We start from the raw sequence: 14,555 nt of genomic DNA, 5'->3' as shown, positions 1-14,555 counted from the left end.
GGTCTCTGTAAATGAAATGGCAGTTTGAGAACTAAGTGGCATATTACCAAGGAGGGCGATAGGCGAATATCGCCGCGTTAGCAGCCGTTTTCGCCCACTAAGCGGCGATAATTCTATTGTCCTATTAACAAGTGCTGTTAGCGACAGCTTGTAGGCGATAGCGAGCGGTTTGGGGCGCGCTTTGCATGTCAGCGGTATTTATCGATAATGACATGCAAAGTGGGCGTACCCATCCCGTTAGCGACTGACAGCAGTTGCTAATGTCGCTATTGCGTATTAGCAAGGCAGGCGTAGCAATGGAAATATTTGCGCTAAGAGCAAATATCTCCAAATACTAACACTGCCCAGACCAGTTCTTAGCCATGTTATCCAATAGGAGGTGGATAACATGGCTAAGAGCATTTCTTCACAATTTCGTGAATATCGCTGTATTCTTAGTGATATTCACGCATTTTGCTGCTATCCCCTGGATTTTTATCGCTTTTGAGATAAACCTTGCTAATAGCAAGTTATCTCAGTGATAAAAACCGGTGATGTGCGGCGATAAAAATATTGCCGCTAACCCTACTTAGCGATAAATATCGCAATTTGTTGGTAATATGCCCCTAAGATTTTTCTAAAATGGTGGATAAAATGCAGTTTTGAAAAAAGAAAAGAAATGGTTGGTTGTTTGAGAACATTCTAGCCTGAACAGTAGGCTACATGTTTCTGTTTTTTAAAAGCATGTTTCTTATTGGTTAACAGAAACTGCTTGAATGGAACATTACATAGCATAAGGTGAAATATTGAAAAGTCAAGCAAACTTGCTGTTTGGATTAGCAACATTGTGTGCTGAACTTTTCACCTGTGTGCTGAGTTGAGTGTTCCATGAACTGTTACTATGGAAACAGGCAGTAAGCAGATTGGGGGTAGAGTTCAAACTTATGTCAATTGGAAAGGGTTGAAATGTGTAACCAATAGAAATGTGTGTTAGCTTTTGAATTTAAGTGGGAAGCAATGTGAATTGATATTTACATGTATTTGTGGGTAGAATGAGAGGGAAACAGTGCCATGTTTTGGTTTTGATAAGAGCAGTGCTGTACAGAGACTCTGAATAAGAAAATCTGGTGTGTGACTGACATACTTCTTAATCTACTAATCAATTTGAAAGGTGAGTTATTCATTTGTGAAGGGCTGTATGTTGTGTCTTTGTTTTTAGTAAGATTAATGTGTTTTTCCTGGTAAGGTCCAGAGAGTATTCTTGCTTGTCTAGAATCACACTGTGAGTCTGTGTGCATTTGGGAACCATTCTCACAGAAGTATTTGGGTACTTTATTTGCTTGCAGTTTTGGTAGAATTAGAAACCAGTCATTGCTTATGTATTTGCAAAATGAGTCAGGCTTCCACACTAAACTGCAGTTGTAAAATATGTGGAATATGTGCAGTCATCTTACCTCTTTCAGATTAGTAAATGATTTGTGGTAAAGTCCAAGGGATGCTGTTGCTTGTCTAGAATCACACTGTGAGTCTGTGTTCATTTGGGAACCATTGTGAGAGAAGCATTTCGGTACTTTATGGTATCGAAGACATATAACTGCTTAAAAACCTATCCTGTTCTCAGGTTTTGATAGAATTAGAAACCAGTCAATGCTTACGTATTTGCACTAAGCTGTAGTTCTAAAACAAGTGAAATGTGTTCAGTTATCTTACCTCTTCAAAAACTAGTGAATAATGTTGCTTGTCTAGAACCACACTGTGAGTCTGTGTGCATTTGAACACCATTATAAGAGACGCATTTGGTAACTTATTGTGTCTTTGTACTACTCTAATCATTCACTCAGTACCCAGGTACTCATGCAACGATTCAGGGTCTGAGCTCATGGACTTTTTAAAGTCTTATGCAATATGCCTGTACTCCTTAACCACCTACACACTTGTGTTTGATGCCTACAATTTCACTGTCAAAATCCATACACTCCAGCAAACACCCTCTTACTGTTCTTGCAGTTCTTTAATTACTCTTTTAGGTTTGTATACTAATCTATTCACTGAGGTCAAACTCAAGCAACCATACATTCACCCAGTGTCTCTCCATATAATACTGTAATCATTCAGTCAGAATCTATGTACTCATGCAGTGAGCCATGCATTAGGACAAGGACTGCTTCAAACTCCTATGGACTAAGCATGTAGTGCGCTACCCACATTTACACTTGTGTTTCAGGCTTATAATTCCCCAGTGAATATTTATGCAGCCCAGCAAACACCCTGTCACTTCTCTTGTACTTATATATTGACCCTTTCTGTACCATGTACTAATCCATTCACTGAAGTAAAACTCAACCAATTATGAATCCACTCAGTGTCTCTTCCTGTACTACTGTAATCATTCAGTCAGCATCCATGAACTCATACAGTGAGCCAGACCTTAGGATATGGACTGCTTCAACCTCCTATGCATTATGCATGTAGTGCTCTTACTACCTAGAGCCTTGTGTTTCAGGTCTACAATGCTCCAGTCAGACTCCATACACTTCAGCAAACACCCTATCATTGCTGTAGCAATCCTATAGTGATCAGTTCAGCACCATGTACTAATCCATTCACTGGAGTAAAACTGAACTAATTATTAATTCACTCAGTGTCTCTCCTTATACCACTGTAATCATTCAGTAAGTATCCATGTACTCATGCAGCGAGTCAGGCGTTAGTACTGGACTGCTCCAAACACCTATGGACCCTGCATGTAGTGTTCTAACCACCTTTACACTTGAGCCTCAGGCCTACAATTCCCCAGTCAGTATCCTTACAGGTCAGCAAACACCCTATCACTGTTTTTGCACTTATATAGTCACACTTTCTGCTCCATGTACTAATATATTCACTGAAGTAAAACTGAACCAATTATGCATTCACCCAGTGTCTCTCCTTATACTACTGTAATCATTCAGTCAGTATCCATGAACTCTTACAGTGAGTCAGGGTTTAGAAAAAAGGACTGCTTCAAACGCCTATGCACTATGCATGTAGTGCTCTAACCACCTTGAGACTTGTGTTTCAGGCCGAAAATGCCAAAATCAGTATCCATACACTTCTGCAAATACCCTGTCACTGCTGTTGCAATCCTATAGTGATGATTTCAGCACCATGTACTAATCCGTTCACTGGAGTAAAACGGAAGCACTCAGTGTCTCTACAAATACCACTGTAATCATTCAGTCAGTTTCCATGTACTTATGCAGAAAGTCAGGCTTTAGGGCATGGACTGTTTCAAAATCCTATGGACTATGCATGTAGTGCTCTAACCACCTTTACACATGTGTTTCAGGCCTACAATTCCCCTGTCAGTATCCATACAGTCCAGCAAACAACCTGTCACTGCTTCTGCATTTATATAGGGACCCTTTCAGCTCCATGTACTAATCCATTCAGTGAAGTAAATCTCAAATAATTATGAATTCACCCAGTGTCTCTCCTTATACTACTATAATCATTCAGTCAGTACCCATGTACTCATGCAGCGAGTCAGGCTTCAGGACATGGACTGCTTCAAGCTCCTATAGACTATGCTTCTAGTGCTCTAACCACCTTTACACTTGTGTTTCAGATCTACAATTCCCTAGTCAGTATCCATACAGTTCAGCAAACACCCTGTCACTGCTCTTGCACTTATATAGTGACCCTTTCAGCTCCATGTACTAATCCATTCACTGAAGTAAACCTGAATAAATTATGAATTCACCCAGTATTTCTCCTTATACTACTGTAATCATTCAGTCATTATCTATGTACTCATATAGTGAGCCAAACTTTAGGACATGGACTACTTTGAATTCCTATACACTAGAATGAACTTAAGACACAATCCTAAACTTACTACTATTTTGGTATTCACAGAATACACTTACTACTTTTGGCATTCACAGAATGAACTTAAGACTCAATACTAAACTTACTACTATTTGGTATTCACAGAATGCACTTACTACTTTTGATATTCACAGAAGGTAGGATTTTGTCTTAAGTTTGTCTTAATACAAACTTAAGACAGACTTAAGACAGACTTAAGTTAGGATTTTGTCTTAAGTCTGTCTTAAGTCCGTCTTAAGTCTCTCTTAAGTTTTTCTTAAGTCAGTCTTAAGTCTTTCTTAAGACAAAATCTAAACTTCTGTGAAAACCAAACGTAGTAAGTTCATTCTGTGAATGCCAAAAGAAATAAGTGCATTCTGTGAATACCAAAATAGTAGTAAGTTTAGGATTGAGCCTTAAGTTCATTCTGTTAATTTGGGCCCAAGACATGTTGTTATCTAACCACCTACACACTTGTGTTTCAGGCCTACAATCCCTAAGTCAGTATCCATACACTCTAGCAAACACCCTGTTATTCTATTTGCATTCCTATATAGTTATGTATCCACCTTGAATTACAATTTAAATTAGTGATGAAAAAGAAAGTTGTTAAATGATTTTATATACAATGTGTTTGTATAGTTAATGAAACTTATACTTTATTTATTTATTAAAATTCATTTATTTATGTTTATTCTTTACAGATATTGTTAATCATCATTAAAATAAAGTTATCATGCCAAAAAAATCAAGAAAGAGAAAAGGACAGCAAAGGGACATTTATTTTCAGAAAATTCAACAACAAACATTGGATGACCAACATAATGTGGGAAAAATAAACAATCGGCTGGTAAGACAACTAAGGAATTCAATAAAACACTTTCTAAGCCCAGAAACAGTGTGCAGAATGTGGAAACGATTGAGAATGATTCAAACAGAAAAAATAATCCAAATAACCGGAAAGAAAAAAAATGTTTACAATCAAAAGATACGATGGTAAAAGAAGGCAAAATCAGTATAAAGCATACGTAAAAAACTCTTTATAATAGAGTGGTACATAACTTGCTCAAAGAGGTGAAAAACTATGAATGAAGAGCACTATTTTATAAAAAGAAAAAACATATTGAATCCATTGTTCAAAAGGCTTTTGAAGTAAATAGAAAGCTATTCATTTTAGTATTAATTAGAATTCGATCACTAGATAAACCGATACATTCAAAGAAGGCTAAAAGTAAGAGGAAAAGTGTAATTAACAGAACTAACTATTGTGATGTTTTTTGGGGTGAATAGAAACACAGTTCAAGTTCAGAGCCTTTCTTTAATGAAGAGAATTATTTTCAGACCAATGATTTATTGCATGCAATTGATAACAGATATGAGGTTAGAAATGGTTGTCCAATTGAAAAAGAGAAAATTGTTCCCAGAAATGCAGAAGAACTGTTAGCTGATAAAGTTCTAGTGAGACGTCCTAAAGCCCCAGTGCACACTTGGTATTGCAGTAGTATTCGTATTGTACAACAAGAATCTATTGGAAAGGGGCGACCAATCGGTCCCCCCGAACGTATGGTGGAGTACCCCGATCCCCCCGGGAAACTATTTTTGGCGGGAGGCGCGTCTCGGCTGGTATGCCCAAAGCGGCGTAGCCAGGGCGCGCTTTTTGTCCCGCCCAAGAGTGGGTTGTCCTAGACACTGAAGCCGTCAGCCACGCCCCCGGAGGCGGGAGGAGGCGGGTTTACGCCCGCCCAAAGAAGAGGAGGCCAAGCAATTAATGAGGCAGTTGCGGCAGTCTCGAGAAGCAGCGAAACCTCCTTGTCCGTTTGTTTCCCCGCAGGCTCCAGTAGAGCAACCCGCAGCTGGCACGAGTTCGGCGGCAATGGCGGTTACAGCTTCTGGCTCAGGTAAGCAGCTAATGCCGATTGCGGGGAAGGGGTCTGTACCCTCGAGAAGGGAGAAATTGGCTCAGCATATCCCGATGGAGGTCAAAGAACGGATATGGGCTGAGAAATACGTAAACATGTTCTCCTTACTAACTGACCATTATGAGATTGAGCATGTGAAAGTTCAGAAGGAACTCATGCATCCGAGTGTTTGGCGCGCAAAAATGGCCGCCTTTAGAGTCGATGAGACGATAGGTAACTGGGGTAGAGCATTTGGAATATTCACTTCGATTATGGGGGAACGGAGACCTGATTTGTTGACCGAGTTACCTGTGTACCAGTCACGTATTATGGAATATTCTCAGACATATGTTGGCAATGAGTGGTTTTGTTATGATAACATTTTTCGTAAGGCTAAAGAGTTCGATACGTGCCTGACGTGGGATTGATACGACTCCATTTCGTGGCAAAAAATGGAAAAATCAGGCATGTTAAAGGCGCCATTGTTGGGGGGGGGCGGGGGCGAACTTTCCCGCCAACCATCCGGGGCGCCCTTTCGGTCGGGGGCAAGTAATGAGCATCACCCAAGGCCGAACGGCAATACAGGTAAAAAAGGGGTATGCTGGAACTTTAATAGGGGAAAGTGTACGAGGCCCCAGGGGTCATGCAAATTTAGGCATGAATGTGGGGGGTGTGGACAGTCTTCGCATCCCGAGACCATGTGCAGAGCCAAAACAGGTGATAATGGTAGTAGGGCAAGCGCCAAACAGGTCTGACATAGTCCGAGGGGCGGCTTTACCTACACCGGTTGATACCATGGCAATGATTCCTTGGCTCAGCGAATACCCTGATCATGTCTCCGCTGGGGTGTTGCGAGACGGTTTTTCTTACGGTTTCCGCATCCCGGTGGGGAATTTTCAGGGTAAAGCACAGTGTAAGAACCAACTTTCGGTCCTGCATAATACGGCAGTGGTGCAAACGAAGATTGGGAAAGAAGTAGCCCGGGGTCGGGTGGCGGGACCATTCAACACGCCACCAGTTCCTAATTTTGTTTGTTCACCATTGGGAGTGGTCCCCAAGAAGGACCCGGGTGAGTTTAGACTGATACATAATTTGTCAGCCCCGAGGGATTTGTCAGTTAATGATGCAATAGACCCAGAGCTTTGTTCGGTGCGGTACGCATCCTTCGATGATGCGGTCGCCATGTTGAATCGCCTGGGGCCCGGAGCGCTGATGGCCAAATCTGACATTGAGTCCGCGTTCCGGTTGCTCCCAGTACACCCGGACGATCAGCGTCTCCTGGGCTTCATGTTTCAGGGGCGCTATTACATGGATAAATGTATGCCAATGGGCTGTTCCATATCGTGTGCTTATTTTGAAAAATTCAGTTGTTTTCTGCAATGGGCATTCACAAGGATTACGGGTTTTCAGCATGTCATGCATTATCTAGACGATTTTCTGTTCCTGGGGGCAGCCGGGGACACGGAATGTGCGCAGGCTCTAAAAGAATTTTGTGATTTGATGAGTCAGTTTGGTGTGCCATTGGCGCCAGGTAAGACTGTGGGGCCCTCAACTTCACTCGAGTTTCTTGGAATAGAGCTCGATTCCGAAGAAGGTTGCTTCCGGTTGCCAGTAGAAAAAATGCGGAAATTCAGGGCTTCGCTTGAAGCATGTATTAGAGAAACTAAGGTGAACTTGTATCAATTGCAGCAGACTGTGGGGCAGTTGAATTTTGCCCTTAGGATAATGCCAATGGCCCGCCCCTTTTCCCGCTCGATTGCACAAGCCATGGTCGGTCTTAAAGAGGGGCATCACCGCACGAGGCTCTCGGCCGAGATTCGCCAGGACATGCGCATTTGGTTGGCATTCTTGGCGGACTTCAATGGTCGGGTTGTCTGGACGAAGCCGGCGGTGTCCTCCGAAGAGTTGGGGCTGTGGACAGATTCGGCGGGGAGTGTAGGCTTTGGCGCCATATTTGGCAATCACTGGTCGGCTCAAACGTGGCCGTCATGGTGGCACGAGGGTGGGCTAACGAGTAACATTGCCTTTCTCGAACTTTTCCCTATTCTGGTGGCTTTGAAAACATGGCCTGAGGGGTTTAGGGATCACTCTGTGGTGTTCTGGTCTGATAACATGACCGTGGTTGAATGTATCAATAGTCAGGCAGCACGATGCAAATGGGTCCTGAGGTTGCTCAAAGAAATTGTTTTACTATGTATGCAATTGAACGTGCTCTTTAGAGCGAGGCATGTGCCAGGGGTGCTGAATCAGGCTGCTGATGCGCTTTCTCGTTTCCGTATGCAGGCCTTCTGGGGTTTTCTGCCCACAGCGGACACGGTGGCGGCACCATTTCCCGAAGCTCTCTGGTCTCTCGGTGCCCCGAACTACAAAACCTCGTGGGAGAGAGTTTAGCACCCAGGACAAGGAAGGCATATGAAGGGGCGTTCCGTTCCTATTGGTCCTTTTTGGGTTCTGCTAGGGGGGAGCTTTGGGGCCAGGAAGAATTTGTCATAAAGTTTTTACTGTCATTACGCAGGGCAGGCAAATCGGTGGCCGCGGCCCAGAGGCACCGGGCTGCCATTTCCTTCATGGCGCGGGCTCATGGTATCCAGGACCCTACAGCGTCTTTCGTGGTGCAGAAAGCGCTGCGTGGGTGGCAACGCCTTGAGGGTCGCAGAGTAGATGAAAGGCACCCGATAGGTCTGGATAGGTTGGCCCTGTTACTGTCCGTACTCCCTGCTACTTGTTCATCCCAGTCGGAAACAGTTTTATTCCGGGCCGCTTTTGCATTAGCATTTCATGGGGCTATGCGGGTAAGCGAACTGGTGGCAAAAAATAAGCAGGATACGGGGGGTGGACTGTGCCGAGAGCACATTCAAGTAAAGGGGGAGACGATGATTGTCTCGTTTGTCAGGTCCAAAACCGATCAAGGCAATATCGGGGACAGTGTAGTAGTCCAGCGGATTCCTGGATCTCCCATGTGCCCGGTTGCATGCGTTGAGGAGTATTTGGCGCAGAGGGCGGCATCATGGGGAGGGACCTTGCTGAGGCATGCAGATGCCACCCCACTGACAAAGTTTCAGTTCCAGCGGGTGCTTGCAATGGCGATTTCGGCCGCGGGCCTGAACCCGGGCGAGTTTGGGACTCATTCCTTTCGGATAGGGGCTGCTACTGAGGCTACAGCCAGGGGTCTGAGTGTGGAAAAAGTGAAACAGTTGGGGCGTTGGTCCTCGAATTGTTACAAAAGGTATGTGCGGTTGCACATGTTGTGAAGCTGATATCATGTACTCACGCTTCTTGTTTTTGTTTGGTTACAGTTTCGCAAACCTACGAGGCGGGCGGACTGTGCAGTCGCCCGACACCTGGGAACCAGCGGTCAGAGATCACCAGCTGAGGAAAGAATGGTGTGGGTCGTGGGCCACTCATACGTGAGGCGTGCCGGGGACGTATTCAAAGCAGGTGACATGATTCACACAGCTGGGGAATACGGGTACAGGGTGACCTTCTACGGAAGGGGCGGGCTCTGTATTGACCAGTTTCAACCTTTTCTTGAGGGTTTGTTAGGGCGGACAAGGTCACCGCCATCTATAATCATAGTACATCTCGGGGGCAATGATTTGGTGACCACTGGTAGACGACTACTTCTCGAGGCGATACTAGCCACAGTAAGTTGGTTGGCGAGGAGGGTTCCAGTGTGCACGATTGCATGGTCCCATATGATTCCACGAAAGGTGTGGCGGGGGGCTAATTCAGTGTCTGCTATAAATCATTCTGTGAAAAAGATTAATAACAAGCTTGGTAGACTGTTCCGTACCAGTACATTGCATTCGATTTCTCATGGTTGTATCAGGGGGGACAATATGTATCTAGAGGATGGGGTCCATTTGTCCCGGGTGGGGAATTCTTTACTCATAGGAGACCTCGTAGCCTGGTTAAGGAGTTTGCAACATGACCTTTAGGTAGGAGTTTTGTGGGGGGTCCGGATAGCCGGTCAACTATCCGGCCTGTGGCGGTAAGGTCATGATCGGTGAGCAGTTATTGGAAGATCCCTAGGGGGGGGCGTCACCCATTATGGATGGGAGCGCCCGGGGGGAGGTGGCCATTGGCCCCTCAACGGGGAGGCGGTCCCTTCTAAAGGACGGGACGCCTAAAGGAAAGGGAAGGCGGTCAAGGCCCCTCCCTGGATAGGAGGGGCTACGGGCCCCTCCTGGGAATTTCCCGGGGCCAGGACATCTGCGACGGCAGATGTGGTAAGTTGTGTGGGGTGGGGAGGGGGGTCAACGCTACCTTCTAGACACCTCACACGAGTCCTCGGACGACCACGTAGATGGCGTCGAGTTAACAGGGGCCCCCGTCAAGACAAGGGAAATTGGTATGGCACATGAGGTACAGTCCTCTGTGCGGCCGCCCCTCACAAGTGAGGGGGGAGTTCTGGTTTAGGGATCTGACACCGGTTACGACCTTGCCGTTGGCCCTTAACGTTAGGATGTACAATTTCAAATTGGAATGCATTTGTCAGGATGTTAGTATCGGCTAGGAGAACCTTTGTATTAGAAATATGTTAAGGTTAGCCAAACATCGTAATGTGGATATGAAATTGTACATGATATGAAACTGTTATTTTAATGTTTTAATTTTGTTTCATATTTTAATAAATACGGCCGGGAGGGTAACTCCCTCCCGCCTTCCAAAAGTTCAGAACTGTTTCCGGTTTCCCAATTCTTGGGGATTGTGTTGAGAGGGGGTGGCGGGTATCTCTGCCATATGGAAAGGGGCGACCACTCGGTCCCCCCGAACGTATGGTGGAGTACCCCGATCCCCCCGGGAAACTATTTTTGGCGGGAGGCGCGTCTCGGCTGGTATGCCCAAAGCGGCGTAGCCAGGGCGCGCTTTTTTCCCGCCCAAGAGTGGGTTGTCCTAGACACTGAAGCCATCAGCCACGCCCCCGGAGGCGGGAGGAGGCGGGTTCACGCCCGCCCAAAGAAGAATAAAAGGAGCGATAGTCCTCGGAAGCATCCTCTTGTTCCTGTGCTCAGAAGCTGCACCTCCTCGCTGCACGTGAGCTCGAGACGGAACGAAGAGCCAATTTTGACCCACCCACCAGCCCCTGAAGACAGCAAGTTGTTGGGAATAAAAGTCATTTGACGTAGTAATTGTTTTCTTACAGGTCGTTTTGAATAAAGTCGTCGTAATTGTTTTCTTACAGGTTGTTTTGAATAAAGTTGGTGATTCGGTCGCAATAAAGTGGATTATTCTTCACGGTATGCTTTATTAAAGACTTGCATCAGTATGATCAGTAATGTTTTAGAGAATTGAGACTTGATCTGCTTAAAGTTTAAATGTCCTTTTCTTTCTTTAGTAATTAATCTTGTCGTATTTATTATTTGGTCGGGCGGTAAGGTCATGATCGGTGAGCAGTCATTGGAAGATCCCTAGGGGGGGGGCGTCACCCATTATGGATGGGAGCGCCCGGGGGGAGGTGGCCATTGGCCCCTCAACGGGGATGCGGTCCCTTCTAAAGGACGGGACGCCTAAAGGAAAGGGAAGGCGGTCAAGGCCCCTCCCTGGATAGGAGGGGCTACGGGCCCCTCCTGGGAATTTCCCGGGGCCAGGACATCTGCGACGGCAGATGTGGTAAGTTGTGTGGGGTGGGGAGGGGGGTCAACGCTACCTTCTAGACACCTCACACAAGTCCTCGGACGACCACGTAGATGGCGTCGAGTTAACAGGGGCCCCCGTCAAGACAAGGGAAATTGGTATGGCACATGAGGTACAGTCCTCTGTGCGGCCGCCCCTCACAAGTGAGGGGGGAGTTCTGGTTTAGGGATCTGACACCGGTTACGACCTTGCCGTTGGCCCTTAACGTTAGGATGTACAATTTCAAATTGGAATGCATTTGTCAGGATGTTAGTATCGGCTAGGAGAACCTTTGTATTAGAAATATGTTAAGGTTAGCCAAACATCGTAATGTGGATATGAAATTGTACATGATATGAAACTGTTATTTTAATGTTTTAATTTTGTTTCATATTTTAATAAATACGGCCGGGAGGGTAACTCCCTCCCGCCTTCCAAAAGTTCAGAACTGTTTCCGGTTTCCCAATTCTTGGGGATTGTGTTGAGAGGGGGTGGCGGGTTTCTCTGCCATATGATATTTCACACAATTTCTTAAGACAATACAGTAAAAAAAAGGGTTAAACAAAAGACTAAGATGTTGCAAGGACTAGACCCTTGTAGTGTGAGAAAAAATACTGATTTGCAAGGTCATTCTCTGGCTTGTCTTTCTAGAAAAAGTATGTCAAAGTGTTTTTCATAATTTCAGGATGTTAGCAGTAAATCATTCTCAAATGCGGAAGTTAGTCAGAAGATTGTATTATGCAAAAAGTCCAGCACTAAAATTAAATAGGTTTAACAGTGCTCTTTTGAGTGGCTCAGTATCAGATGTGAAGAAGGTTTGTGACGAAATTGAGTTTTGTTACTTTGGTCCTTAACAAGAGAGTGTAGAAACTGAGACATTAACAGAAGAACATGTTGAAGAGAATGTGTAACATACTACTACAAATAAGTTAGAGTAACAAATTACAAAGTTTAAGGTTATTTCAGGTGAAAGGCCAAATTGTTCTTGTATTTTTTGTCGACAAACTCAATTTAAAAACCAGACTAGGAGTGTTGATCTGTATTTAAAAGGTGAAAGAGAAAATAATGACAAGTGGAAAGAATTTGCAACTTATTTGTTGGTACAGAATTGTTTTGACTTGGGTTCTGATCAGCGTATTTGTAAATATTGTTATAATAAATTAGATGAGAATATAATGCTCGCTAGAGCTGTTCATAATAATCTAGAGTTGGTAACTATTCCCCAGAACTATTCTCAGTCAATGTGTGCACCCATTTTACGTTATTGTTTGTATGGAGCCTAAAACAGGTAAGTTGCCTCCTACAGATTTACTGAGAGGATTAAAAGGAAGAGTTGTATATTTACATCTAGATTTAAAGAAAAATGTGGAAACTAATGGTGTAGAGTGTGTAGAAAATGAACAACTAGTCATTCTAAGAGTAAGAAAATCTGGCAGGAGTTAGTGGATGTTAGGAAAGTTCAAAAGAAAACTTTGTATTTGATAAAAAACAATGATTACTATAAAAATGTGTACATGGGAGAAGAAGAAATACTTTTAGCAGAAGATACTGAAACGTCACGTGGACACGTCCAGAAGTGAAGAAATCTATGAACATTACAGTACACATCCACTTCATTCAAAAGAAGTGATGGGGAATACTTTTGAGTTATTCCACATAAAAAAGCAAAGGGAAGTCCCATGAGTGTATCGGAAGAAAGCTTGGAAGATCATTGTTTCCAGCAGTTGTTCCCAACAGGAAAAGGAGGACAATATGATGAATGATGAAAGACCTGTGCAGATTCCTGCATCCAAATATCGGACAACAAGATTGTATGCAGTAGATCCAAGATTTTGACAATGTTTCCTATATATATTTCATCTTTTGTTTGAAAGTGACTTGTCTGGACTTTCATATGCAGTCAATCACATATTGAAAACAGGAGTACATCTGCAACATGTTTCTGCAAAGGAATTTATGGATAAAGTGCACCAGAGAGATGATAATTTAGAATGTCAGCTGATTAATCTGATGGCATGTCAGCGTGGCACTAATGAATATGTGTACCGTCATCATGGAGAACTTAAATGTATGCTAAGGAACTTAGAAACTCCTACATGGTTCCTTACCCTAAGCTGTGTGGAATACGCTTGGAATGATTTACTTCGAGAGGCAAATTCCAATATAAACAATATTGAATTCAAGACAGCTGGAGAATTGTGCTCTTTGGATCCTGTTAACATATGCAGGTATTTTAATCATGGATTTGAAGCTATGATGTCTTTATCTGCAATAAAAAGAATCCTACTCTTGGAGAAGTTGTGGATTTCTTTGGGAGAAAGGATTATCAAGCAAAAGGTGCTCCTCAGATACATATGCTGTTATGAATTAAGGATGCCCCCAAATTCAGAACAGATTCGGATGATACTGTTTTGTCTTTTATTGCCACATGTGCTGTACCCAAAAGCACAGAAAAAACAACTTAAGACAGCAAGTCTTACGATTACAAAGCCATCAATGTGGAAAATACTGTCGACGGAAGTACAAGTATAAGGATACGTTCTCTACCAAATGTCGTTTTGTACTTCCACGTCCTGTAATAACCAAAGGAAGAGTGAACAGTTTTATGTCAGCTATACAACATACCATTCCAAGAAAGTCAACAAAAAATACCTTCAATTTGAGAAGATGTGAAGAATCAAAATACATAAATGATTAAAAACTGGTTATTCTGTCCATGTGGAATGCTAACATGGATATTCAATACGTTGTAGACAATTCCATTGCTGTTGCTCGATATGTAACATCTTACATAACAAAATCAGAAACGTCAAAATTGAAAGAAATGTGGGAAGAGATTTCTCACAAGAACTGTCTTAGTAAGAAATTATACAGTTTCAGTTTGACGATGTTATCCCATCGAGAAATTAGAGGGTATGATTGCTCAGATCGGTTATCACCTGCAAGTCTATACTCCAAATCTAGAAGAATCATTTCGGTGAGTCTAGTTCTTGCTGCAATGCAAAATCAAGTACCTAAATCTGTACAAGAATTTGAATATTTAACAGAAAAAGATCCAGAAAGTATAGATATTTTTAAAAACAAATATGTTGGACACATATTATCCAAACAGAAGTCATCATCTTGAGAACATGTGTCTCTATGAGGTACTGCACAACTACACTTTTAAACTAAATACTACAGAGAACATCAATGATGGGAAATATGGAATGA

This window comes from Lissotriton vulgaris, chromosome 4_2 (genome assembly GCF_964263255.1).
Source record: "Lissotriton vulgaris chromosome 4_2, aLisVul1.2, whole genome shotgun sequence".
Taxonomy (NCBI): Eukaryota; Metazoa; Chordata; class Amphibia; order Caudata; family Salamandridae; genus Lissotriton; species Lissotriton vulgaris.
The sequence above is the reverse complement of the archived record's forward strand: the minus strand, read 5'-3'. Positions refer to the sequence as shown.